Source organism: Bubalus kerabau, chromosome 10 (genome assembly GCF_029407905.1).
Source record: "Bubalus kerabau isolate K-KA32 ecotype Philippines breed swamp buffalo chromosome 10, PCC_UOA_SB_1v2, whole genome shotgun sequence".
In the NCBI taxonomy this organism is placed as follows: domain Eukaryota; kingdom Metazoa; phylum Chordata; class Mammalia; order Artiodactyla; family Bovidae; genus Bubalus; species Bubalus kerabau.
Window position 1 is genome coordinate 82,214,415 of NC_073633.1, and position 24,859 is coordinate 82,239,273.

At 44.2% G+C, this 24,859-nt stretch overlaps 3 long non-coding RNA genes across 5 annotated transcripts in view; 2 read left to right on the forward strand and 1 right to left on the reverse strand.

Moving 5' to 3' along the window:
* The first annotated feature begins 4,286 nt into the window (after positions 1 to 4,286).
* On the forward strand, positions 4,287 to 10,480 carry LOC129621679 (uncharacterized). Its single transcript, XR_008699606.1, has 3 exons — positions 4,287 to 4,417; positions 5,413 to 5,618; positions 8,745 to 10,480. It is a non-coding gene; the product is annotated as an uncharacterized LOC129621679 (long non-coding RNA).
* LOC129621678 (uncharacterized) lies at positions 4,371 to 8,733 on the reverse strand. Of its 3 annotated transcripts, XR_008699605.1 has the most exons (4): positions 6,593 to 8,733; positions 6,271 to 6,521; positions 5,310 to 5,808; positions 4,371 to 4,528 (listed from the first exon to the last, which is right to left on the reverse strand). It is a non-coding gene; the product is annotated as an uncharacterized LOC129621678 (long non-coding RNA). The 3 variants fall into 3 exon arrangements; XR_008699603.1 differs by having other exon boundaries at positions 6,271 to 8,733; XR_008699604.1 differs by lacking the exons at positions 6,271 to 6,521; positions 6,593 to 8,733 and adding an exon at positions 5,969 to 6,003.
* Positions 10,481 to 10,739: 259 nt separating the features above from the next.
* Positions 10,740 to 24,859, forward strand: part of LOC129621680 (uncharacterized) — a 96,327-nt gene continuing 82,207 nt past the window's right edge. The window contains exon 1 of the long non-coding RNA XR_008699607.1: positions 10,740 to 10,931. This is a non-coding gene — a long non-coding RNA (uncharacterized LOC129621680). The remainder of the gene's footprint in view (positions 10,932 to 24,859) is intronic.

Below are 24,859 nucleotides of genomic sequence, written 5' to 3' on the forward strand. Positions count from 1 at the left end.
CTCCCACATTGCAGGCAGATTCTTTACCGTCTGAGCCATCAGGGAAGCCCTGAATAAGACCTGGTATATAACAAATTGTCAAACACCCATTGTTACTACAGGCAGTCCTTGCTTTGCATAGCCCCAGTATGTACAAACTTGTTATCACATTTTAAGAAACACTAGTCCCCTAGTAACACAGATCATATTTCAGTTACCATTGTATATTAAAATAACTGCATAAAGTACAAATTTGCTGCTAGCTCTTCAGTCCACAAATCACTACGTAAACAACAGATACACACCACGATCAGGGAATGACTAGTTGTGCCACTTATTTTAAAGCCTAGTGGGTATTGATAACTACACACCTGTATTGGGTTCATGCACAGACAGAAAAGCACTTGGTTATTTGGCTTCCTTGTCTTCCAGTGATAAACCCACATGCCATTTTACAGATGGTTAATCAAAAAAGAGGACTGTCCAACAAAGATGTAAGTGCAGCAAATAAATGAAAAGTGATAAGACTGGAAGTAGAACTGTGTGTGACCAAAAGATCTGAAAAATGGCAACATCAGAGCAAAGATACAAGATCTAAATGGATAGTCATGATGCAAATTGTATTGAAAAAGTCCAGTGAATATAAATACAGGCTCAAGTCCCTTCAACATCTTGTCATTTAAATTGCACTAGGAACAGAAAGCTGGTCATAGTTGAAATGGAGCATTTACTTCTGCTTTGGATTCTGTGCAGTATGGCAGTAACTTTTACTCCACTGTGCAAATAACCTTGCAGGATTTGAATCTAATGTAAATGAAGGTAGAAAAAAAAAATAGGTGGCCACAGGAATGTTGACACGGCTGCCATTACTGAGACTCTAGATGTATGGACAGAGGAATTTGGTGAAGGTGGATTTGTTGGTATAAATGAGGAAAGTGGTTGTGACAAAAAGGAGGAGGATGTCCCAGAAAAAGTGACATTGAAAAACATCTGACATTACAGAAAACCTTAGAGTGATTTCACAGCATTGAAAGTTCAGTGGATAAATGTTGAAAAGATCCAAAGGACCATGAAAATTCACTAAGGCATGTAAATGATGCTTGCCCTGTATTGCGAATTATGTGACGAGAAAAAGAAGGCAACACTGTTCAAACTACTCTTGATAAGTTTTTTTTTTAAACCAAGAAATAGAATACACTCTCAAAATTCCTAATGTTTTAAATAACAATGTATTATATAAATAATAGAGTTACTATTTTTTCCCTCTACCTTTATAACTGACAGTAAGAGGGTTTTAATTTTGACAACAAATTTAAAGGTCATGGAACAATCCTCATTTTTCTCTTTGACTATTTAGGTCCGTTTGAATGGTGTCAGCTTGCATGGTTATGTTTATGGTCCTGTGCTGCTGTGCAAAGCAAGATTACCTTTACTTCCTCCTGGAAAAGTACAGAATAGCATTTTTTGGTTGCTGTTTTACATTGTGGTAAAATACACATAAATTAACCATTTTAATGTTTTTAAGTACTCAGATTAGTTACATGAAGTACTTTCACAATGTTGAACAGCCATTATCTCCAGAATATTTCCATCATCACAGACTGAAGCTCTGCACCCATTAATAAGTAATGCCCCCTTCTGCCCCTCCCCCTGCCTCTGGTAACCACCTTTCTTTCTGTCTCTATGGATTTGCCTATTCTAGATGAGCTTATATAAGTGGGCTCATACAAGGACAAATCCTTTTGTGTCTGTTTTATTTCACTTAGCATAATGTCTTCAAGGTCGATCCATGCTGTGGCATGTGTCAGCATTTCATTCCTTTTTATCATCTAATAATATTCCACCGTACAAACATGCCACATTTTGTTTATCCACACATTTGTTGATGGACACCTGGGTTGCTTCCACCTTCTGAACATTGAGAATAATGCTGTTACAATCATGGGTGTCCAATAAGAGACTTTGAAGAGTAGTTATCTCTGAATAGTAGGACTTGGGCTTACTTTTCATTTCAGACCCTTCGGTACTATTTGATTAAAAAAAAAAAAACTATGAGAACATGATATATTTATAGTAAATAGATCAATAACATATAATACTGTGGAATTTGGAAAATCCTACCACGTGGGAGTGGGTTAAATGTATACAGTGTGTGTGAAGGCACCAAGCTTGCTGCTGGAACATAGAGGTAGGTACCTGGTAGCTGCTACTTACATTGGAGTTAGAATTGGATGCTTCTCTCTGGGCAGAGGGTATGGGGTGCCCTAGACTTGCAGAAGGGTGGAACTCAAAGGGCTATGCTAGAATTTGCTTTGGTGACCCATTTGGAGGTGGTTACCTATGTTTTGGTCCCTTCCCAAGAAACCCAAGGTCTGTTACTGCTCCATAGTCATTCCAGCTTTCCTTTTGTGCCCCCATCTGGGCTTGTCCTCCTCAACCATGAATACCAGGTCTCAGGCAGCATACCATTCTTAAATCCCCTCTAAGAAAGTCCGTGTTCTTAGACATTTCTCCAAACAAGACAGATGGCCAAGAGGCACATGAAAAGATATTCAACATCACTAATAGAGAAATGCCAATCAAAACTACAATGAGGGGATTCTCTGGTGGCTCAGTGGATAAGAATCTGCCTGCCAATGCAGGGACGGGAGTTCAATCCCTGGTCTTGAAAGATTCTACATGCCATGGAGTAAATAAGCCTGCATGCTACAACCACTGAGCCCATGCTCTAGAGCCCAGGAGCCAAAACTACTGAGCCCATATGTTGCAGCTTCTGAAGCTTTTGTGCCTAGAGCCTATGCTCCACAACAAGAGAAGCCACTGCAATGAGAAGCCCATGGACCACAAAGGAACGGTAGTCCCCACTGCCTGCAACTAGAGAGAGCACACACACAGCGATGAAGACTCAGTGTCGTATCTCCCTCCCAAAAGAAAATCATGTCTAAACAAAGCGTTTTAAAAAACTACAATGAAATATCACCTCATATCAGTCAAACTGGCTATCATCAAAAAATCTACACACAGTAAATGCTGGAGAGTGTGTGGAGAGAAGGGAACCCTCCTACACTGTTGGTAGGAATGTAAATTGGTACAGCCACTATGGAGAACAGTATGGAGATCCCTTAAAAAACTACAAATAGAGCCATCATGTGACCCTACAATTCCACCCCTGGGTACATATCTGGAGAAAAACATGGTCTGAAAGGATACATGCACTCCAGTGTTCATTGCAGCACCATTTACAATAGCCAAGGAATGGAAGCAACCTAAATGTCCATCAACAGAAGAATGGATAGGGAAGATGTGGTACATATATACAATGGAATATTACTCAGCCATAAAAAAGAATGAAATAATGCCATTTGCAGTAATGATGAACCTAGAGATTGTCACACTGAGTGAAGTAAGTCAGAGAAAGAGAAATATCATATGATATCCCTTATATGCAGAATCTGAAAATAAATGATACAAATGAACTTGACACAACAGAAATAGACTCACAGACTTAGAGAATGAATTTATTGTTACAGGGGCGGGGGGTGGAGGGAAGGGATAGTTAGGGAGTTCGGGATGGACATGTACACACTGCTATATTTAAAATGGATAGCCAACAAGGACCTACTGTATAGCACAGGAAATTCTGCTCAATGTCATGTGGCAGCCTGGATAGGAGGGGAGTTTGGGGAAGAATGGATACATGTATATGTATGGCTGAGTCCCTTTGCTGTCCACCTGAAACTATCACAACATTGTTAATCAGCTATATTACAATGTAAGATAAAAGTTAGAATGATAATAACAGTAATAAAGAAAGTCCCTGTTCCGCCTCCTATGCCCTCAAGGCCCTGATATGGTTGTTAGTCATTACAAGTTCACGCATTCTCTACTGGCCATATAGTTGCTCTGTAAATATAAAAACAAAGTGTTTTTTAAGGACAGTAATTCTGTACAAAACCATTGGCACTTCTTTTCCAGTGTCCATTGCAGACACTGCTAATTGATTGGAAACATCCCGCTGAGACCAGAAAAGGCCTGAGAATCTTTCTGAAACAAAATCTAATGTCAATAACTTGGAGTTGGCACTTGCAATAATACCTGTTTGCCAACCCTGTGACTCAAGGAATGACCTTCTTGGTCTAGATGTCAGGTGTTGGGACAGGGGTGTAGAAGGGAGATTTGAGAGCCATGGTTTGCAGCACATCTGAGCTCATGCCATGGAGCGAGGATCACACCTGGATAGCTCAAGCACCTGCCATCCTCTCCGATTTAAAGATTAGGTGACCTTGTGAAAACTGAGCTAAAATGTTGGCCTCAAGCTGGCTACACTTAGTCTGTTTCCTGACACCACTGGTTATGTCCTGAGATGTGGACTGTGTCGTGGCCTCTCCACACCTTCCATGCACACTCTGTGGAGGAGCAGGAAGGCTCATAGCCCAAGGTACAGTCAGGAACAGGTTGGGGGCCCTGGGCCATGCTGGTCAGTGCTCTTCCTGCTTCTTTTGGCCCCTCCTTGTGAATTAATAAGGTCCCCAGGTCTTGCAGATCCCATCTTGGAGGGAGGCAGACACAATTTTGTATAAGAAAAAGAAACAAGAAATAGGGAAATCAAATCGTCTGCTATCGTCACAGTGGAGCATGTCTACAATGAATCTGGCTACACCCTTCATAGATCAAGCCATAGCCACTGAGCACTACAGATGGAGACATTAGCACCCTACCACTGGCTATTGTGAAATTTGTTTTTTTTGTATCTTTGAGATCCTGGGGCTAGACATGCATCTTCCACAAGGTTTTGCTTCGGGAAACCTTGTTTATCCAGATGCTTATCTACACGTGTGACAAAAGTAGCAAGGGAAAGTTTTCCAGGTACCAGGCTCTGTGTTAAATGTTTTATAAACATTACCTGACTTAATTCTTACAACAACCCTAAAGGTAGGGACTTCTGTCATCATTTTATAGATGAGGAAATGGAGGTTTAGAGAAGTTAAGACGTTTATCCTGGTCAACCCCTGGGAGAAGAAGCAGAGCATGGATTTGAAACTATATGACTAACTCCAGATCCCTAGCCTTTAACTACCAGGCCATGTGAAAAAAATGACTTTCTCCTGTACAGCTTTTAAGGATAACTGTGTGAACGTGATGGGCAGCTGTGTGGTGGGTTACACTGGGAAAATATTCCCCTCCACTAAAACTAGGCACTGCCTTCCGGGTCCCCTCCCATCTCTTCCCTTCTCTCCTCCATCCTTTCCCCATCCCTCCCCCACTTCCCTGCCCTCTCTCTGTCCGTCTCCAGGTTAAACCCCCTTCTCCTTCCTCTCCCTTAAACCCACCAGGCCATGTGAGTGGGAGTCCTCAACTCGGCTCAGCTGTCCAGGCAAACCCAGCAGCGGATGAGCGTCCTGGTCCTTCTTACCAACGTCTTTCGTCCTCCAGGTGCTGCTGGCAGCCCTGAGGTTCAGGGGCCCTGCCTCCCACTCCAGGGCAGCCTGCTGACGCCCATGGTTCCCAGCTGCCTGTTGGCCGGCCTAGAAGCGGTGGCCCCACTCTGTGATTCTGGGTCTTGGCTGGAAGTTTCAGAAGCACACGCAGCAGTGACTTCCTCCTTGCGGTGGCGACTGGATCAGCAACTGCCAGGACAGGTTCGATTTCACCTTCCTTGACTCCAGTCTCTTCGTCATCTCCTCTGAGCTGAGAGCTTGGACGAGGGCCTCTTAGACCAGCCCCTACAAGTAATCTGAGCCTTTTGGCTTTTGGCTCCTTTCACTTTTCCAGTCAGAAGCTGCTTCCCTTGGTTCCGCAGCTTTCCTGTCAGCAGGCCTGCGGGACTGTCTGTATCGGGGGAAAGAGACGGTTTAGGGTGGGGAAACCAACAAGAACTTAACCTTAGTGACTGTTCCACGGGCCCACGGAGCTCCCCGTTTATCAGATCAGAAGGTTTGGAGAGTGCTTTGCTGTAACTTTTGTGCTGGCCCCAAAGATGTGAACCCACCAGAGATGTGATGGCTGGTTCCCATTGCGATCTGACTGCACCCACAGGGCTCCGGCTGCTCCCAGGGCTGGGGGAGGGGCCGGAAGTCTGGCTTCCTGAGAGTTAGGAAGGACTCTGAGAAGTTGGCAGGGAGACGCTGTCTGAGTCACATCTTGAGAGAATTTGAGAGAAGAAGTGCTTTTCTAAAACTTCTCCACATGGAAAATTAGGCTTGGCGTTCAACAGGAAATGGGGGACAGGGGATGGTGGGGGGTGTGCTTTTTCAGGGGTGGCCTCAGTGACAGGTGACATCTAAATCTTACAGTGAAGACAGTCAGGATCATGGAAGGTGTCCCACGTTCTGGTGGTGAGAGCTGAAGACCAGATAAAGCTATTTGGATGGTGTTAGGGCTTGGAGCTTCCACGTCTACATTGACTCCTGCCCCTGGAAGCGAGGCTGTGGACAAGCTGGTGGGTGGGTGGCGGGGGTAGCTGGAGAACCCTGCTTTGCAGTAGTTCTGGAACCCTGGACTGGAATCAGAGAATTGCTGTCCTTGGGCGCTGGGAAGTGAGCCTACAAAGAGGAGATCATAAATAGGTGATGTGCTTTCCTGAGAGCTGGAGAAAGCCCACCTTTACCTTTACCTGCTGAGGAAGGAAGTCCTGGTTAAGAGGTGGGAAAGGCCTTGGGGTTACCCACTCAGAAGCACAGCTCAACTGGAGAGAAGAGGAAAGCCCTGATTGGTTGGTGCTGACTTTAGAGGATTGCGGGGGAACTGAGAAAGTTCAGTGGAGACAGGCAGGTGCAACAGGCGTGTGAGAGCAGTGAGACCACCCTTGCTGAGCCTGCCCAGCGGCTCCTACTGCTGCAGCTGTGCTTGGGAGTGAAGTGTCGAGCTGCCTGTTTCAGGAGCCCTGTATCTCTCATCACCATTTCCTGCAAAGCAGTCTTTCACGAATGACCGCGGGACACACTCACAACCCCTTCTTCAAGCTCACAAGGTAGAGACCCTCTCCTGAGGCCAAACTCCCTGGGAAGTGGTGAAGACAGGATTCATGCCTAGGCCCAGAGCCCAGGTTTTTACCATGGACGCTAGGGGACCTCTCATACACAGGGACCCTGAAGGAATATGGCAGGACCTGTGCTCTGCGTGGGGCTACACATTTTCTTAGGAGACAGAAATCACCAAGACTTTTGTTGTGGCAGCAGCAGAAAGGACCAATGGAGGAGGTGTCCTTTGCTCCTTGCATTTATGTGTGTCTGGAGAGGAGCAGTAGCAAGAGGCTGCTGGGCTTGTCGTAGGCACTCAAGGGAAGAGTGCCTGCCCTGGATTTCACACCATCTAGCCTGAAACATCTGGAAATACTTAGTCATAAGCTCTCCTGGTACCTGCACGCCACAGAGAAGTGGCATTTGGGACGTGGCTCTTAGGACATATTCCTTCGTCTCAGTGCATTTACGTTGTGTAAGCATCTGAGGTCCCTCCCAAGGGTTCGGAGACTTGAAGTTACCTCCTGCTCCCAAGTGGATTGTGGGGCTTCCCTGGTGGCTCATATGGTTAAGAATCTGCCTGAAATGCAGGAGGCCCAGGTTCCCTCCCTGGTTCGGGAAGCTCCCCTGGAGGAGGAAATGGCAACCTACTCCAGTGTGCTTGGAGAATTCCATGGACAGAGGAGCCTGGTGGGCTACAGTCTATACAGTTCAGGGTCGCAAAGAGCTGGACACGACTGAAGGACTAACACTTTGGTTTTCTCAGTGTAATGTTGGAGAATCAGGATGAGGTGACTCAGAAGGCCCCGAGCATTATCATAACGGAGAGGGAAAGACCCAGGTTGCTTCTGACAGCCAGAGAAATACCTGTTTTAGGGCAGAAGTGAGGGATAGGATCTTGATAATATTGAGGAAAGCATGACATTTTGTCTAATACCGAGAGAGGACCCAGCGGAACAGATTTGCATTGATGTTCTACATGGGTTCCTCTGGTGATTCATGGGCCAGCCACAGAAAAACGTGTGAGGTTTTCAAAAGTATTTCCTACAGCAAATTCAGTTCCACATTGAAAGGCGCCCAAGAACGAGCATTTGAACAGCAGAGCTGCAGCAGTATATGCTTTACTAGGTGAAAGGCTTCCCAATTAAAAAAAAAAACTTAAAAAAATTTTTTATTGGAGTCTAGTTGCCTTACAATGTTGTGTTAGTCTCTTCTGTGTGGAAAGGGGAATCAACTATACCTACACATATATCCCCTCTTTTTTTGATTTCCTTCCCATTTAGGTCAGCACAGAGCACTAAAATAGCGTTCCCTGTTCTATGCATTATTTTATTCATTCGTTAGTTATCTATTTTTGGCTGCACTGGGTCTTCGTTGTTGCACATGGACTTCCTCTAGCCGCGGCGAACAGGGGCTACTCTTGATTGCAGTACACAAGCTTCTCATTGTGGTGGATTCTCCTGTTGCAGAGCGTGGGTTCCAGGGCAGTCCAGCTTCAGTAGCTGTGGCTCCTGGGCTCAACAGTCATGGAGCACAGGCTTAGTTGTTCTTCATCATGTGGAATCTTCCCAGACCAGGGATCAAACCCGTGTACAGTGGATAATTTTTAAAAATTGATTTTACAAATCAGGGTAAGCAGGCAAGGAGACCCCTAAGGGCATGTGGTCTTTCCAAAATGGCTTGCAGGGCAAAAAGTTTGAAAGCCTCTATCAGGAGGAACAGGTTCAGTTTCCGAGGTCTCCTTATTTGGGATCCCAGCAAGCCCTGTTTCTAGTGAGAGACTAATTGCCCTCTTTCCTTTTGCAGGGGTGGAGAGAAACACCGCTGTCAGGCCTGTGGGCTGGAGAAGGGAGAGATCACTACCCCTGAGTCATAAATATCTGCATCCTTTCTTTTAACAATGGTGTATCTATATCCACGTAGAAAAAAAAGACTTGGGGAAAACACCAAATGTGCATGGTGGTTCACTGTAGGTGATTTGAATTTTTTTTTTAATGCTTAAATTTTTTTTTTCTGAATTCCCGTAGAGAATATGTGTTTGTTTAATAAGGAGAGGAAAAAACCCACATAACTACCTCTCTCAGGTAGACAAATAACAAACATTTATAGAACACTCTGATTTGTAAAGTCCTTCTCACATACATTCTAATTTAATCCTCTCAACAGCACTCTCTGATGACGATTTCTATTTCAGCTTCAGAACACAAGCCTCAGGAGGTTTAAAAACTTTCTCAAGGACACATACAAGCCAGAGTGGAACCTGGCCTTCTTAATATAGGTTCCCTCATCTCTTAGGAGTCCAGAATTTTGGGATGAGAGGATTGAAAGGCTGCAGAGGGAAATGCTAACCTCATGGGAGGTGAAGATTGGCGGCTGCTCTTTGGAGAACTGGGGCCATCATTCTTCTGGTTTCATTTGGTGATGGTTTCTGAGCTGAGTAGAAAACATGCCTTCACGGTATTTGTCCTCTGGAGCTCCGAGCAGCTGGGTTTTGCTCTGCCCAGCTCACCACTCTAGTTGGAGACATTTAGGGAACTGCTCCCTGCAGTCTCCCATGGCCGCATACTTTCCTCCTTTCCTGGGCCCAAGGCAGGGCTTCTTCCTTGTGTTGGACAAAGTGAGAGGCACAAGATCCAGGGTTGGCCAGCCTCTTTACACCCTAGTCCTGGGCTCCTCTAGGAGCCTGGAGGTGCCCTCTGATGGAGTAGAGGCTTCCAGGCTGAGGCAGGGAGTTTAGAGATGAAGACAGGGAGGTGGAGGGTGAGGCAGATTCTCTTTCAGAGCTGGAAAGAGGGAAGGTAAACTGCAACCATTGGCAGAGCCATCAGAGGGTGCTCAGGGAACACTGCAGCTGGCAGTCTTCCTTCTCTGTTGGGTGTCAGCCTCGCTGGGGTGAGAGGCTGGTGTATCCCCGCTCATCAGTGTGGACCAGCTGGAAAAATTCTCAAGTCCAGTTGATTGGGAAGAAAGATGAGAAGGCCTGTTTTTTCGAGAGATAAAAGAAGTGGTGTGTTGGAGTCAGCTCCTTCCAGCTTTCAAGAGGCCAGTTGTTCTGTTTTCAAGAATCTTGTGAATCATCATGTTGATAACAGCTTGAAATTGGTCTTGGGGGAGTATTTCCACCATGAAAATGGACAAACACTACAAATCAGAGTTTCTCCCTGCCAGAGAATTGGTTTACCTGCATTCCCCTGCATTGGGGTACCGTTCACCTCATGGTTTTGGGCTTGCTTTGTCCTTTTAAGGGAGATAGTGACAGTGATGTCTGACTCTGAGCTTCTCTCTGTGATGTTACAATGGGACATGGGGTCACCCTTGACCTTGGCTTTCCTTTTCCTATACCTAAATCACAGAGGGAAGGCTTGGCTGGAAAGGGACCTCCTGTGTCCTCTATTCCTAGTCTCTCTAGGCCACATGGCAGCTAGCACAGTGCCTGAGGCAAAGTACATGCTCTGGAAACATTTGTTCAAGGGGTCCAAGGAAGTCACAATCACCTGTTAGAATTTCACAATTTTCCTGGCTGTGGTCAGTAGAGGGCACTATAGGACTAATGATGTTTGACCTATAGCTTCTGATTCTCTTTAAACGAAAAATCATTAATTTGAAAGAAACAGAAAGGGGCCCAACTGATTGGGTGAATTTTAACTTCAATTTTGAAAAAAAATTGCAGTGATCAAGTGATAGATAATAGTGAACATTGCTCTGGTACTTTACAGTTTACAAAAAGCACCTGGCCTACACCCTTTTGTATAATTCTCACGGACAACCCTGTGATGCAGGTGGAAGCATCACAGTGTAGTGGATACATGTGTGGGCTCTGAAGTCAGCGTCTGGGCTTCACATTCTGACTGTGTTGCTTATGGACTCTCTGACTTTGGACAGGTCATGAAGTTTTCCTGTGCTTGGGGATAACTCTGGGGCTTGACTTGGTGTGAAAATCAAGGTCGGTGTGAAACGGGAGGAGACTTATAAAGCACTTAGGCTGTTTTGCAGGTAATAAGTGGTTTATTACCTATTGATTTGCTTAGTAACTCATTTTTCTTAAGGAACTCACAGCTAACTTCAGCCCAGTGCTCTCCAGGCCTCATGATCTGAACCTGAGTGCTCAAAATCAAGGAGGTTTCCTGTCTTGAGCAGTTTAACCCTGGCACCATAAGCTCAAAAGACTTCAGGGCCAACAGGTGTAATAAGATAGAAACAATGGGGATTTCGGCCCTGATTGATGCAGGAATAGTATAACAGTATAATGCAGAATGAGTATAACCAGATCCTCTGAATTTTCAAGAGAAGCAAGGACTCCAGATTTTTATGTGCAGTATCCCAATTGATAAATCTTGTCAACTAATGTTGTTGTTCAGTTGCTAAGTTGTGTCTGACTCTTTGTGACCCCATGGACTGCAGCTTGCCAGGATTCCCTGTCCTTTACTATCTCTCAAAGTTTGCTCAGACTCATGTCCGTTGAGTCGATGATGCCATCCAATGGACATGAATTAAGTTTTTTTTTTTTTTAACTTTACAATATTGTATTGGTTTTCCCATATATCAAAATGAATCTGCCACAGGTGTACATGTGTTCCCCATCCTGAACCCTCCTCCCTTCTCCCTCCCCATACCATCCCTCTGAGTAGTCCCAGTGCACCAGCCCCAAGCATCCAGTATCGTGCATCGAACCTGGACTGGCGACTCATTTCATATATGATATTATACATATTTCAATGCCATTCTCCCAAATCATCCCACCCTCTTCCTCTCCCACAGAGTCCAAAAGAATTAAGTTTTATAAAAAGCAACACAAAACAAAACACTGTGGGAACCAAGTCAAACATGTTTGTAGGCTGCATCCACCTGTACTTCCAGTTAGCCATCACCGGATAAGCCTGAAGGTAGTGGCTGAGGGGGGTGGGCTGGGGTGGTTGTGGCGCATGCTCCTGGGGGAAGCAAGGGTAATCCCATGATCAATCCTTTGGAGAACCTTGTCAAAAGCCAGTGTATTTCGCGTAATTGATTATTTTCTCCCTTGGGCTGAGTTAAGTAGCAGCCTTTGCTCTTTCTATAAAGAATCAATTCCTCGCTTAAGTAGTGTTGAAAGTTAGAATGACTAGAATCTATCTGCAGCCCTGCAGTGTGACTCCTGGCAAGTTTCAGACTCCCATTCACCTCCAATACAGGCAATGCAGCAGTTTCCTTTAAGATCAGCAGTGGCTGTTGTCTTCCTTCTATTCAGAAACTTGCTCAGAGAAGGAGGCTTCACTTTTTGAGTGTCAGGTCAACAGCCCCCTTCAATGGTCTACATTTGATCTGCCCCACTCCTAACTTTGAATTATTCTTTTCATTGCTTGCTTGTTTCTTAACACTTGAGAATCTTTGGAAACGTGCATACCTGTGGTATAGCCCGTACAGTGAGTCAAAGCAGGCACAAGAGGCATGTCATTTTGGGTCCTTTGAGAAACAGACACCAGGATGGAATGAAGTATGCAATAGATGAATTGGGGAGGACACCTTTTTTTTAAACAAACAAACATTGATTTATTTATTTTGCTGTGCTGGATCTTAGTTGCAGCATGTGGGATCTAGTTCCCTGACCAGGGAGTGAGCGTGGACTGCCTGCATTGGGAGCATGGAGTCTTAACCACTGGACCATCAGGGAAGTCCTGGCAGGACACCTTTGAAGAATAAAGGGCAGGGGAGCAGAGGTTGGTGAGAAGAGCCTTCAGGCAACAAGGCAGGCCTGAGACTTGCCGAAGGAGAGAGGACAGGAAAGAGGATTTAGGTAGAAAGAACCTTAGGCTGGAGCTCAGCTCCAAGAAAGTCTTGGCCAGGCTGATCGGAAGCCCAAGAGCCGAGGCGTTTCCTGACCAGGCTGTGCTCCTCTTGCTGTTCTCTGGATAAAAGAATTATGTGCAGTCTCTTCTTTCTGCCTTGAATGTCTGGAACTGGAATTGTCCTCCTATGACTCTAAAGATGGTGGAACAGAAATGAAGAAAGAGGCTGAGTTCCTGATGATATTACTGAACTGTTGCTTGGTGATGTCATTTATGCCTATTCTGGGCTACTTACTAGATGAGAAAAATAAACCTATCTCCAGATTTCTCATATGAGAAAAACAAACCACACTTCCTTGAAGGCTCTATTAGCTGAGTTTTATGTTATTACAGCCAGAACACCAAAACATCAGAAGAACTTGGTGTGACAGAGAGCCCAGATGTTGATGATGTCATCTGGCTCCATGAGGACAGCTGTGCCTGAAGCTAGCTCAATGCCCGGAACTTTTTGATATAGAGACAGTAAGTTCTCATTTTGCTTCAACAGTTTAGGTTGGATTTTCTGTTGCCTGAAATGAAAAGACTCCTCATATAACTATTGACAGATAGCCAAGTAGACCAGTAGAGTTTTCCAGCTCCTCTCAGTCTCTCCTCTATAGTTTTTGGTGAGAGAGTGAGAACGTTAAAGGAAGGAGAGAAGGAAAGAATGACACACAGTAGTAAGGCTTGAGCTAGTCTGACAGAAGACTGGTATGCCTTTATAGTTCCATGTCCAGAACTTGCTAGCTTCCCTAGGGGTCCTAGCTTCCCTCCTCAGGGTTTTTGTTCCTGACTGGTAAAGGTTTACCCTTGACACCTTGCAAGCACCCTGACTACCGTGAGTACTGAGACTCAGTTTCCCATTCCAAGCAACCCAGCGCCGCATTTCTGGGGTCCTTCATTCTCCATGATTCTTCCTTAGACGTAGCATGACCCATGCCTATTAACCCAGCTCCTTAACCAGTCTGGCTGTCTCCCAGGTTTCCCTTGGTCTAAGGGCCATAACCCCCTGGTACTTATTGGTCTCCAGGACTTTCATCACTTCTGAGAAGGGACCATTTAGTCCAATCTTGGTGTGGACCAGCATTAATAGGCAATTGCCACAGGGAGATAATACAGGAAGAAAAATGGCTAAAAATACACAGTGAATCACAGAAAATTACATCTCTTAAACCCTACAGTGTATTCCTATTGCCATAGCAACCCCCGGCTAGTAAAGACAGAGCTGATTTATTGCTGGCTTTCCCCTGCACTCAGTTCTGCCAGAAGCACCTCCAGCCTGTGGTGGGAGTCCCAGTGAGGAGAGAGATGGGGACATCACTGATCCGGTGTTTTCTCCCCTCCATCCCTTCCAGTGTATTTCTGTAATGAAGGAACCTGAGTTGCTTCCATTGCAACCCAGATTGTCTCCCAGTGCCTTTTGTGAGATGAAGGTGACTGTTTCTAACCTCTGACAAAATATCCTGCATCTTGCCAACACGAATCCCCGTGGCAGCAGAGGGCTGACTTCCTGGAGGAGTCAGTATGGATGGGCACGTGAGGAGGCTGTTGGTACAAGGCTGGTCTGAATGGAGGAGGGGAGGAGTCTGCCTCGTTCCTTCTCTTTTCCTTTCCTTCACCTCTCCATCTGGCATTCTCTTTCCCCCACTTCCCTGCCCCTTCTGTCTCCTCTGCTATTTCCTCAGTAGGTCCACTGTGACATGGACTGCCTGGGAGATGGGAGGAGTCAAGCCTTGACTTAAAATATGAGTCTGGTACAGAGAGAGACAATTCAATGCACTTTAACAAACATTTTGTTATTCCATTGGCACTCTAAAATTCATTGGTTCATAATGTTTATTTTGTCATAATGTTAAAAACGAGATTCCTGATTGATATTGAAATTTTCATAGTTTGGAGGAATATTCTGGACAAGTTCTGGAATATCCTCTCTCAAAAATAGCCCTGCCTGGACATGTCAAAAAGACAAAGGAGAGAGCTGGAAGTCTCTCCCACTGGCCAAATTGCTATTTGACAACCTTCGTAGTAGTAATTGGTTCAGGCAAGAGCTATCAATGGAGGTATAAGCCAGTGGGTAAAAATTTGATGAAAAGCAGTATTTTTATACAATCTCAAAGTTCCTTCTCATAAAATATGTATTGATTTCAAAAAGAAATACAGTAACTTTGCCGTGGAGAGGCTTGACAGTCCCCACCTGAAACAAACAGTCCAAGTTAGCATCACAAGGGACAAATCAGTATCGTGCCTCTCCGGATGTGATGCGCTAAGAAGGGCACAGTATCACCTCCATGGTACTCCTGCCAAAACTGCGCAGCCTGAATCTAATTGTGAAAGAACATCAGAAGGTCTAAAAGTAAGGGCAGTCTATTCAATAAGCGGCTTTTATCCTTCAAAAATGTCAATGTCATGAAAGACAAAAACTGACGAACTAACCTAATTGGAAAAAACTTGCAGAGACCTGACAACAGGAGATCTTGGATTGGATTCTGGATCAAATACTTTTTTGTTTATTGCTGTAAAGAACATTGCTAGGAAAACTGATGAAGTTTGGAACAGATGTGTAGGTTAGGTACTAGTATTGTATCAAAATAATTTCCTGATTTTGATTATGTATTGATGTCATAAAAGAAAGTGTCCATTTTCTCCCCTGGGAATCTCACACTCAAGTCTTTAGAGATAAAAGGGCATCATATCTGTAACTTACTTTCAACCAGTTCAGGAAAAAAGTATGTAAGATAAATGGATAGATGATAGAAAACGATAAGCAAATGAGATGGTTTACAGGAATTCCCTGCATTTTTCTGTAAAAAGGACTTTTCTATAAGTCTGAAATGATTTCAAAATAAAGATTAAAAAATAGCCCATCTTCAGACCGCAAGTCCTTTTAAGTAATTTTCCTCCCATTCTCCTTGCCCCCGTTTCCCCCACTGATAGTGCTTAGTCCTCACAGCTCCTGCACAAAGCAGGAGAATCTTGCCGTAATGAGGGAGTGTGAGGAGGGTGTGTACGTACGTGCCTGTGTGTGACTGAGGAAAAGGCAACATCTCCCTCAGGGTGTCACCGGAGGCCAAACATGAAGCCAGGAGAAAGTCATTTTTTCAATGCCCAGACCAGGCTAGGGAATAAAGTCAAAGGCCCCTTGATGACTTCTTTCAGATTTCTGAGGGAAGGGAGGGTGTGGCCTGGGCGGGATGTTCTGACCTAGCTCAGTGAGAGCTGACAGCCAGCCTATGATGTTAGAAAGCCCGGAAATGAATCCTCGTTCTTTCTCTCTCTCTTTCATGCCTCCCCACCCCTCCCATCTCTTTCCTCTTATTTCATAGAATCTTTCCAAACACTCTGATAACGGGTAAAGGGGCCCTTTCTATGAGGGACAGAACATCTCTCCACAAAAGGGGGCACTTTCTTCCCCTGAGGCCATGGAAGGAAGCTCAGTGTGTAGAAACCTGCTAGCTTCAGGCTTAGAAGGTGGCAAGGTGGACGGGAGGACCACGTGAGGCCTTGTGGTCCATCTTCCTACGTTTGGTCCAGCCCATCCAGAGCTTGTATCCAGGGCCAAAACCTGGCATACAAGTCCCAAAGCACATACCCCAGTGTCTACACGATGGTCACGATGTGGAAAGACACCAAAGGAAGGTCATCCATGGGCTGCATTGACATTCACTCCCCTGCTTTCTCTAATAGCCATTTACGTTAATTTACTCATCTCAATACTGTGAGCGGCAGCGGAGCAGAAAGTGGTTCTGCTATTTCTAAATGATCCTGATCAAATGAAATAATGTCTTGATTTCTTCCCAGAGGTCCAGGGACAATAACTAGAGAATCTAAAGCCTAAGGAATGGGTGGGGTAGAGATGGAAGTGGGTAGAGAGGAAGTAGGGTAGATGGTAGAGATAGATGCCCCTGGAAGTGGGCATCTGTCCGTCTCCTAGCTCTTAGAACACTGCCCTGTGGTGGGAGGGAGGCACAGGGAAGGGGAAAAAATGGAGTCATTTTAAGTTCTGAAAAGATGATATTTGTCTCAATCTACCATCAGCCAGATATGAGTTATACAAATCAAATAGGCACAAGGCTTCAGGCTGGACTGTGAAAAAGAAACTTTAAATATTAAAGAGCTGGTCAGCTCTAATCTGATCCATTTAGAGTGAAAAGTAAAGACACTATGTGTAAGACCTTTTTAAAGAGGCCACAGTCTGTATGTTTCTGCAGAGAAGCTAGACCTCCATGGCTGGGCCCAAGATTGTGCATAGATTATAGACGATCCAACTTCTTGCCATTGTGTGGCCCATTTGTTCACATACTAACCTCAAATGGCTGGCTTTGTTTCAGAGTTACTGTACACCAAGTAGCAGCATTTTTTATCAATCAAGTGGGGATCAGGCAATAAATGACTTGATATAAAATTTAGACCAGCACTAGACAGACCTATAAGAAACTGTAAAACTAACTCTGAGATGGAGGTGGGAGTGACCAAGAAACTCCCTGTTCCATCCCAATAAATGTTATGGGGAGAGCCAGGCTCCTTCTATCTGGTTGATTCGCTTGGACCTCTAGGACCGAATGACCTGAAGGGAATTTTAGTTTTTTTCAAGGCTCCCATATGGAAAAATATTATTTAAAAAATATTATTATTGTTACATAGGAAATTCATTATTTTCATGGGACAACTTATACCTTCTTTGATTTTGCTAATCTAAGGAAGCGTATCTACACTTTCAGAACCAGTATTTGTAATTTCAACAAGGAAGTTTCTCACTAAGATCTCAGAACTCACATTACTATATTTAAGGAATGAATAACTATACTTAAGGAATGAGCAGGGATCTGCAAAAGCAGAAGCAGGTGCCTTGCTGGAGTCCAGGGACAAGTAAGCTCCACAGCAGAGGGAGGAGCTGGGTGAGAAATCCAAGACCCAGAGATTGTGCTGGAGAAGGCTGGAGAAGGCTCCAGCACTGTGGGTGGCGCTGTGGGTCAGGATGAGTGTGTTGTCTCTTGAGTGTGAGTTCTGCCAGGGATTTCATTTCCCACAGTCCACCCTGGTAATAGTCTCTTTGGTTTATTGCTCAGAACTGGGGCAAACTCTTCTTTTAAAGTTAAAAAAAATAGTAACTTTTATTTATTTGACTACACTGAGTCTTAGTTGTAATTCACAGACTCTTTAGTTGCTGCATGAAAATGCTTAGTAGGATCTAGCTCCCTGATCAGGGATCAAACCCAGGCCCCCTGCACTGGAAGTGCAGAGTCTTAGCCCCTGAACCACCAGGGAAGTCTCCCTGGGACAAACTCTTTTAGCCTCTTGAGTCTGCACTTGGGACTTGGCAATTTGCAACATCATAATGGTCCATTTTTTCTTCCTGACAGATAAACCCTATAACCTTTTGTTTTCATCATGTTTACTATGGTAGGTTAAAGATGGATGCAAATTCTTTGCTTCTTCTCTCATCAAGAGTAGAGTCTGTGTCCTCTTTTAATCTAGACTGAGCCTAAGACTGGCTTTGACAAATAGAGTGCCCTCGAAATGTAAGAAGTCTGGCTTCCCTGAGACTTCCATGCTGTTAGGAAGCCCAAGCTAACCATGGGGAGAGAGAGAGGCCATGGGGTAAAGTGCTGAGGTGCTGCTCATGTGAGTGATTGTTTTAGCCCTACCTGCCCGGTCACCAAGTAAAGGAAGCCAGATGAGTGACTCCAGCCAATGGCATATAGAGCAGGACAACCACCTAACAGAGCCCTGTTAGCTGACTTAGAGTACCATAAGCGAATAAGATGGTCGATTTAAGCCAGTAATTTTTGAGGTGATTTATTATCTAGTTAGTTAACTAAAACATATACAATCAAAGCGAATGGAATTAGTGACCAATCCACCATTACCACATGGAAACAACAGATCCCAGATGGATAAATCTTTATGTCATTCAAATAAAAAATTCCACTGAGCTGGGAGCGAAGCCCAGAAAAACTCCAGGATTCCAGCTGTGGTCTACGTGATGTCAGATAGGAATAACATTTTTCTGAGAACAGCTCTTTTTTTCTTATAGTCCCTCTTCTATACTGGGTCCCATGTTTTCTACCCTGTTTGACTGTTATAGCTCCCTACTGTAGCCCCATTATCCAGGGGTACATTCATTTTACTTTTAAATGTCTCCAGAGAATACCATAATAGTAACATTTGTAAATAATCTAGCTGTCCAACAGTAGGGGACCACAAAAGTAATTTATGGTATATTCATATAATTAAAAGCATGAATTTATTAAAATTGATGCTATATAAAGGTATCATAAGCATAGAGAGGTGTTCCCAGTATATATTATGAACCAATTTGATCTCACTTGAAAATCTTATGTACTGTATTTATATATGCCTGGAAAAGGACGTGAAGATTTGCAACAAGATTGAGTAGGATATGGGGACCTTATGCTTCTATTTGAGATTCCTGAATAAGTGTGTATATAGCTTTTCTAATGTGATAAAACAGTAAAAGAAGTTTTATTTAGGAGGTGGAAGTAGTGATAGGATGGTAGGAAGTCTGCCAGGTCCCTAAGCGAAATGGAATTGGGTTGCAATGATGTTGTGGCTTAGACTGAAATAACTGTGTTTTTAAGGGATACCCACCCAGGATTTGCCTTCTTGCACACAGAAGCTGCTTCAGGCAGCCTGCCCACAACATGACCCCTATTAATAGCAGCCAGAAATCTGGACTTATGCAGATTCTCAAGTGAAATAAGAATCAGAGTTAGCATCATGGTTATTGAGTGGTCTTGCCAAAACTTTATCATCAAATACTATTTATTAAAGGGCTTTCCAGTTGGTAAAGAATATACCTGTAATGCAGGAGACCCAGGTTCGATCCCTGGGTCAGGAAGATCCCCTGGCAAAGAGCATGGCAAGCCACTCCAGTATTCTTGCCTGGAGAATCCCAAGGACAGAGGATCTTGGCAGGCTACAGTCCATAGGGTCCCAAAGAGTCGGAAACGACCGGAACAGTTGAGCATGCATTCATGCACTATTTATTAAACGCTGTCCTGCTTTAATGAACCAAGAAGTAGGATTCTGTTTCCCTTTATCATTCACCATTGTGTTTCCCAGCAAGAGGAGGGTTCCTTTCCTGCAATGGCCAGCACCTTCATTTCCCTGAAGTCATATTACTAGGCAGAGTTTTCCAGGGAAAGAAACTGCTGATTCAACCACATGCCACCAAGCAAATGTTTGGTTGCTCTTTGTGACTTCTTGTCTGGCTCTCATTTCTTTTCCCTACGTCCTACCAGAAAATACAAGAGTATATCTGTGTGCGGTGGACATGTGTTGTCCAGAGTCTCCTTCTCCCTTCTGTTAGAAACAGCACCCTGCTTTGCTTCTAAGGAACCACTTCCATCCGTTGTTTATGTGGTTGGGGGTGGAATAACCTCATCACCTGGCATATGACCCATATTTGGCCAATTAGCATATTCTCTTCTCCTGGCAGGAGACTTAAGAGATGTGGGTTCAGTTCCTAGGTCGGGAAGATCCCCTGGAGGAGGAAATGGCAATCCACTCTAGTATTCTTGCTGGGAGAATCCCCTGGACAGAGGAGCCTGGAGGGCTACAGTCCATAGGGTCGCAAAGGACATGACTGAGTGACTGAGAATGCACACATATTCTCTTGGCCACAGGCAAAAGGGCCACCAACAAGTATGGGACATGAGTCAGGCCCCAGAGACTCAATTCTGGGACTTTTGCTGGAACTTTCAAGAAATGGGTGGACGGTTTCTACTTGGGTTGTGGAGTTGATAGATTGCAAGTCCAGAAAGCTTGTGGCTGTCTTTGTCACAGGCTCAAAGGAAAAGCCTACCTGAGAGTAAAGGTAACACAGAGGAAAGCAGAGCTAAGAGAAAGAAAGAATCAGATTTTTGAAAATGTCATCCTTTGGAAACCAGAGCCAGCTACTCCAGAACTTTTTAGTTGTGAAAGCTAGGAAAATCCTTTTTCTCCCCACTTAAGACAGTTTGAGTTGGACTTCATTCATAAGAAAGGTGGGAGAAGGTGGCATCTGAGTGAAACCTATAAGGTTGGGTAGAATCATAACTTTTTATTTTTGCAGTATTTTACAGCTTTTGCAGCATATTCACACATAATTGCATTTGAACCTCACGATGATCTTATGAAGTTGCAAAATCCTTATCATTATTTCCGTTTTACAGAAGAGGAAACTGAGGTTTAGAGAAGTTAGGTGATGTGCGCAGAGGCATAGGGCTGGAGAGTAGTAGAGCTGGGGCACAAATCCAGGCTCCCTGCACTGCCTGGAGGTGCTTCTGAGCATAAATCAGGTTTGGTGGGCAGAGAGGAGACAGAGTGGGATGTTGGAGAATATATTTCTCAGTGACAGGCACTATTTTGGCTCTTTTTGCTTCTCCTATGATTGCCTAATACAGCACTAAATGCATAATAACAATAATAATTAATATTTAGTGTTTGCCACGTGCCCACATTAGGCAAAGTAAGCACTTTACTTGGATTATCCGTCTTCTTTTGCTTTTCCCAACACTGATATGAATAAGGTATTTTTATCGTGGGGGTTCCCTGGTAGCTCAGATGGTAAAGAATCTGTGTTGCAGGAGACTCGGGTTTGATCCCTGGGTTGGGAAGATCCCCTGGAGGAGGGAATGTCTACCCACTCCAATGTTCTTGTCTGGAGAATTCCATGGACAGAGGAGCCTGGTGGGCTACAGTTCATGAAGTCACAAAGAGTTGGACACAACTGAGTGACTCACGCACACAGACACACAGACACACACACACCCTCTTTCAGTTCAGTTCAGTCGCTCAGTCGTGTCCGACTCTTTGCAACCCCATGAATCGCAGCACGCCAGGCCTCCCTGTCCATCACCAACTCCCAGAGCTTACCCAGACTCATGTCCATCGAGTCAGTGATGCCATCCAGCCATCTCATCCTCTGTCATCCCCTTCTCCTCCTGCCCCCAATCCGTCCCAGCATCAGAGTCTTTTCCAATGAGTCAACTCTTCGCATGAGGTGGCCAAAGTACTGGAGTTTCAGCTTTAGCATCATTCCTTCCAAAGAAATCCCAGGGCTGATCTCCTTCAGAATGGACTGGTTGGATCTCCTTGCAGTCCAAGGGACTCTCAAGAGTCTTCTCCAACACCACAGTTTAAAGGCATCAATTCTTCGGCACTCAGCCTTCTTCACAGTCCAACTCTCACATCCATACATGACCACTGGAAAAACCATAGCCTTGACTAGATGAACCTTTGTTCCAAAGTAATGTCTCTGCTTTTGAATATGCTATCTAGGTTGGTCATAACTTTCCTTCCAAGGAGTAAGCGTCTTTTAATTTCATGGCTGCAGTCACCATCTGCAGTGATTTTGGAGCCCCCCAAAATAAAGTCTGACATTGTTTCCACTGTTTCCCCATCTATTTCCCATGAAGTGATGGGACCAGATGCCATGATCTTATTTTTCTGAATGTTGAGCTTAAAGCCAACTTTTTCAACTCTCCACTTTCACTTTCATCAAGAGGCTTTTGAGTTCCTCTTCACTTTCTGCCATAAGGGTGGTGTCATCTGCATATCTGAGGTTATTGATATTTCTCCCGGCAATCTTGATTCCAGCTTGTGTTTCTTCCAGCCCAGCGTTTCTCATGATGTACTCTGCATATAAGTTAAATAAGCAGGGTGACAATATACAGCCTTGACGTACTCCTTTTCCTATTTGGAACCAGTCTGTTGTTCCATGTCCAGTTCTAACTGTTGCTTCCTGACCTGCATACAAATTTCTCAAGAGGCAGATCAGGTGGTCTGGTATTCCCATCTCTTTCAGAATTTACCACAGTTTATTGTGATCCACACAGTCAAAGGCTTTGGCATAGTCAATAAAGCAGAAACAGATATTTTTCTGGAACTCTCTTGCTTTTTCCATGATCCAGCGGATGTTGACAATTTGATCTCTGGTTCCTCTGCCTTTTCTAAAACCAGCTTGAACATCAGGAAGTTCACGGTTCACATATTACTGAAGCCTGGCTTGGAGAATTTGGAGCATTACTTTACTAGCATGTGAGATGAGTGCAACTGTGCGATAGTTTGAGCATTCTTTGGCATTGCCTTTCTTTGGGATTGGAATGAAAACTGACCTTTTCCAGTCCTGTGGCCACTGTTGAGTTTTCCCAATTTGCTGGCATATTGAGTGCAGCACTTTCACAGCATCATCTTTTAGGATTTGGAATAGCTCAACTGGAATTCCATCACCTCCACTAGCTTTGTTCCTAGTGATGCTTTCTAAGGCCCACTTGACTTCACGTTCCAGGATGTCTGGCTCTAGGTGAGTGATCACACCATCGTGATTATCTGGGTTGTGAAGATCTTTTTTGTACAGTTCTTCTGTGTATTCTTGCCATCTCTTCTTATTATCTTCTGCTTCTGTTAGGTCCATACCATTTCTATCCTTTATTGTGCCCATCATTGCATGAAATGTCCCCTTGGTATCTCTAATTTTCTTGAAGAGATCTCTAGTCTTTCCCATTCTGTTGTTTTCCTCTATTTCTTTGCACTGATCACTGAAGAAGGCTTTCTTATCTCCTCTTGCTATTCTTTGGAACTTTGCATTGAGATGCTTATATCTTTCCTTTGCTCCTTTGCTTTTCTCTTCTCTTCTTTTCACATAAAGAAACTAAAACTCTGAACAGTGAAGCCACTGGCCTGAAGTGACACATCAAGTAAGTGGCAGAGCAGGGGACTGGAATCCAGACCTGCTCTGTCTCAGTCACCAGGCTGAAGTGGCCCCTTTGCAAGGAATATGTGGAGGCTGTCAGTAACTCCTGGTTAGTTTTGGCCTTTCAGTTGGAGTTGGGGAAGATATTCTAATTATTCTTTTTTCTTTATTTAAAAAAAATTGAAGTACAGTCGATTTACAATATTGTATTAATTTCAGGTGTACAGCATAATAATTCAGTATTTTTACAGATTATACTCCTTTAAAAGTTATTACAAGATAGTGGCTGGAATTCTCTGTGCTATATAATATATCCTTGTTGCTATCTATATATTTATTTTATACATAGTAGTTTGTATCTCTTAATCCCATACCCTTAATTTGTCCCTCTCTCCTTCTCTCTCCACTCTGATAACCAGTAGTTTGTTTTCTGTATCTGTAAGTCTGCTTCTGCTTTGTTATATATATTTATTTGTATTATTTTTTACATTCCGCATATAAGTGATATCACACAGTATCTGTCTTTCTCTGACTTATTTCCCTAAGCATAATGTTCTCTAGGTTCATCTATCAATACATTGCTAGGCAGCATTTCATTCTTTTTAATGCCTGAGTAATTGCCATACCACATCTTCTTTATTCATTTGTCTGTTGATGGGCATTTAGGTGGCTTCCATACCTTGCCTATTGTAAATAGTGTTGCTATGAACATTGGGGTCCATGTATCTTTTTGAATCAGTATTTTTGTTTATTTTCCAGATATATATACCAAGGAGTGGAATTGCTGGCCTAGATTTTTCTTTTTAATTCTATGTCTCCTCTCCTACATTCTCTGAAATTCCACAAAGACACAGTCCTTCTCTCTCATCTTCTCACACTGGCTCTGCCTGGTTGGCTAGGCAGTGGCAGAGCCCATAGATGCTTCCAAATGACTCCTGCAACTTCCTGTCCTCCAATTTTCTGGCTCCTGTTGGTGCTTGGAAGCCCAGCATGACACTATAGGGAGAACAAGGGAAGGAAGGTCCTGCCAGGGGAAGGCCCCGTGCCTGCAAACCCTCAGAAGCCTTCCCTCTGTGTCTCCTCTCTCCGGCTCCTGCTTGCTTCATCTCCACCCCGCAGGAAAGCAAACACAGCTCGTTATCTGTTTATTTTATGAAGTGCTGCCCTTGGTGTTCCAACCACCTCAGAGCAAAGAGCACATGAGTTAAGAACAATTAAAAGACATAAAACAGGGATTGGCAATGACAGGCAGTTTTTAGAATCAGCAATAAAATGCCAGTTTGAGGAGCCCCAGCTCACCCTGGGCCCTGAGGATCACCTGTGGGGCTCTGTCACCAGGAGGGGCAGGGAGAGATCTTCCTACAGCCTCACAGTTGTTTGCTCACAAAGCCCAGACAATCCAGGCACCTTCCTTCAGACTCTGC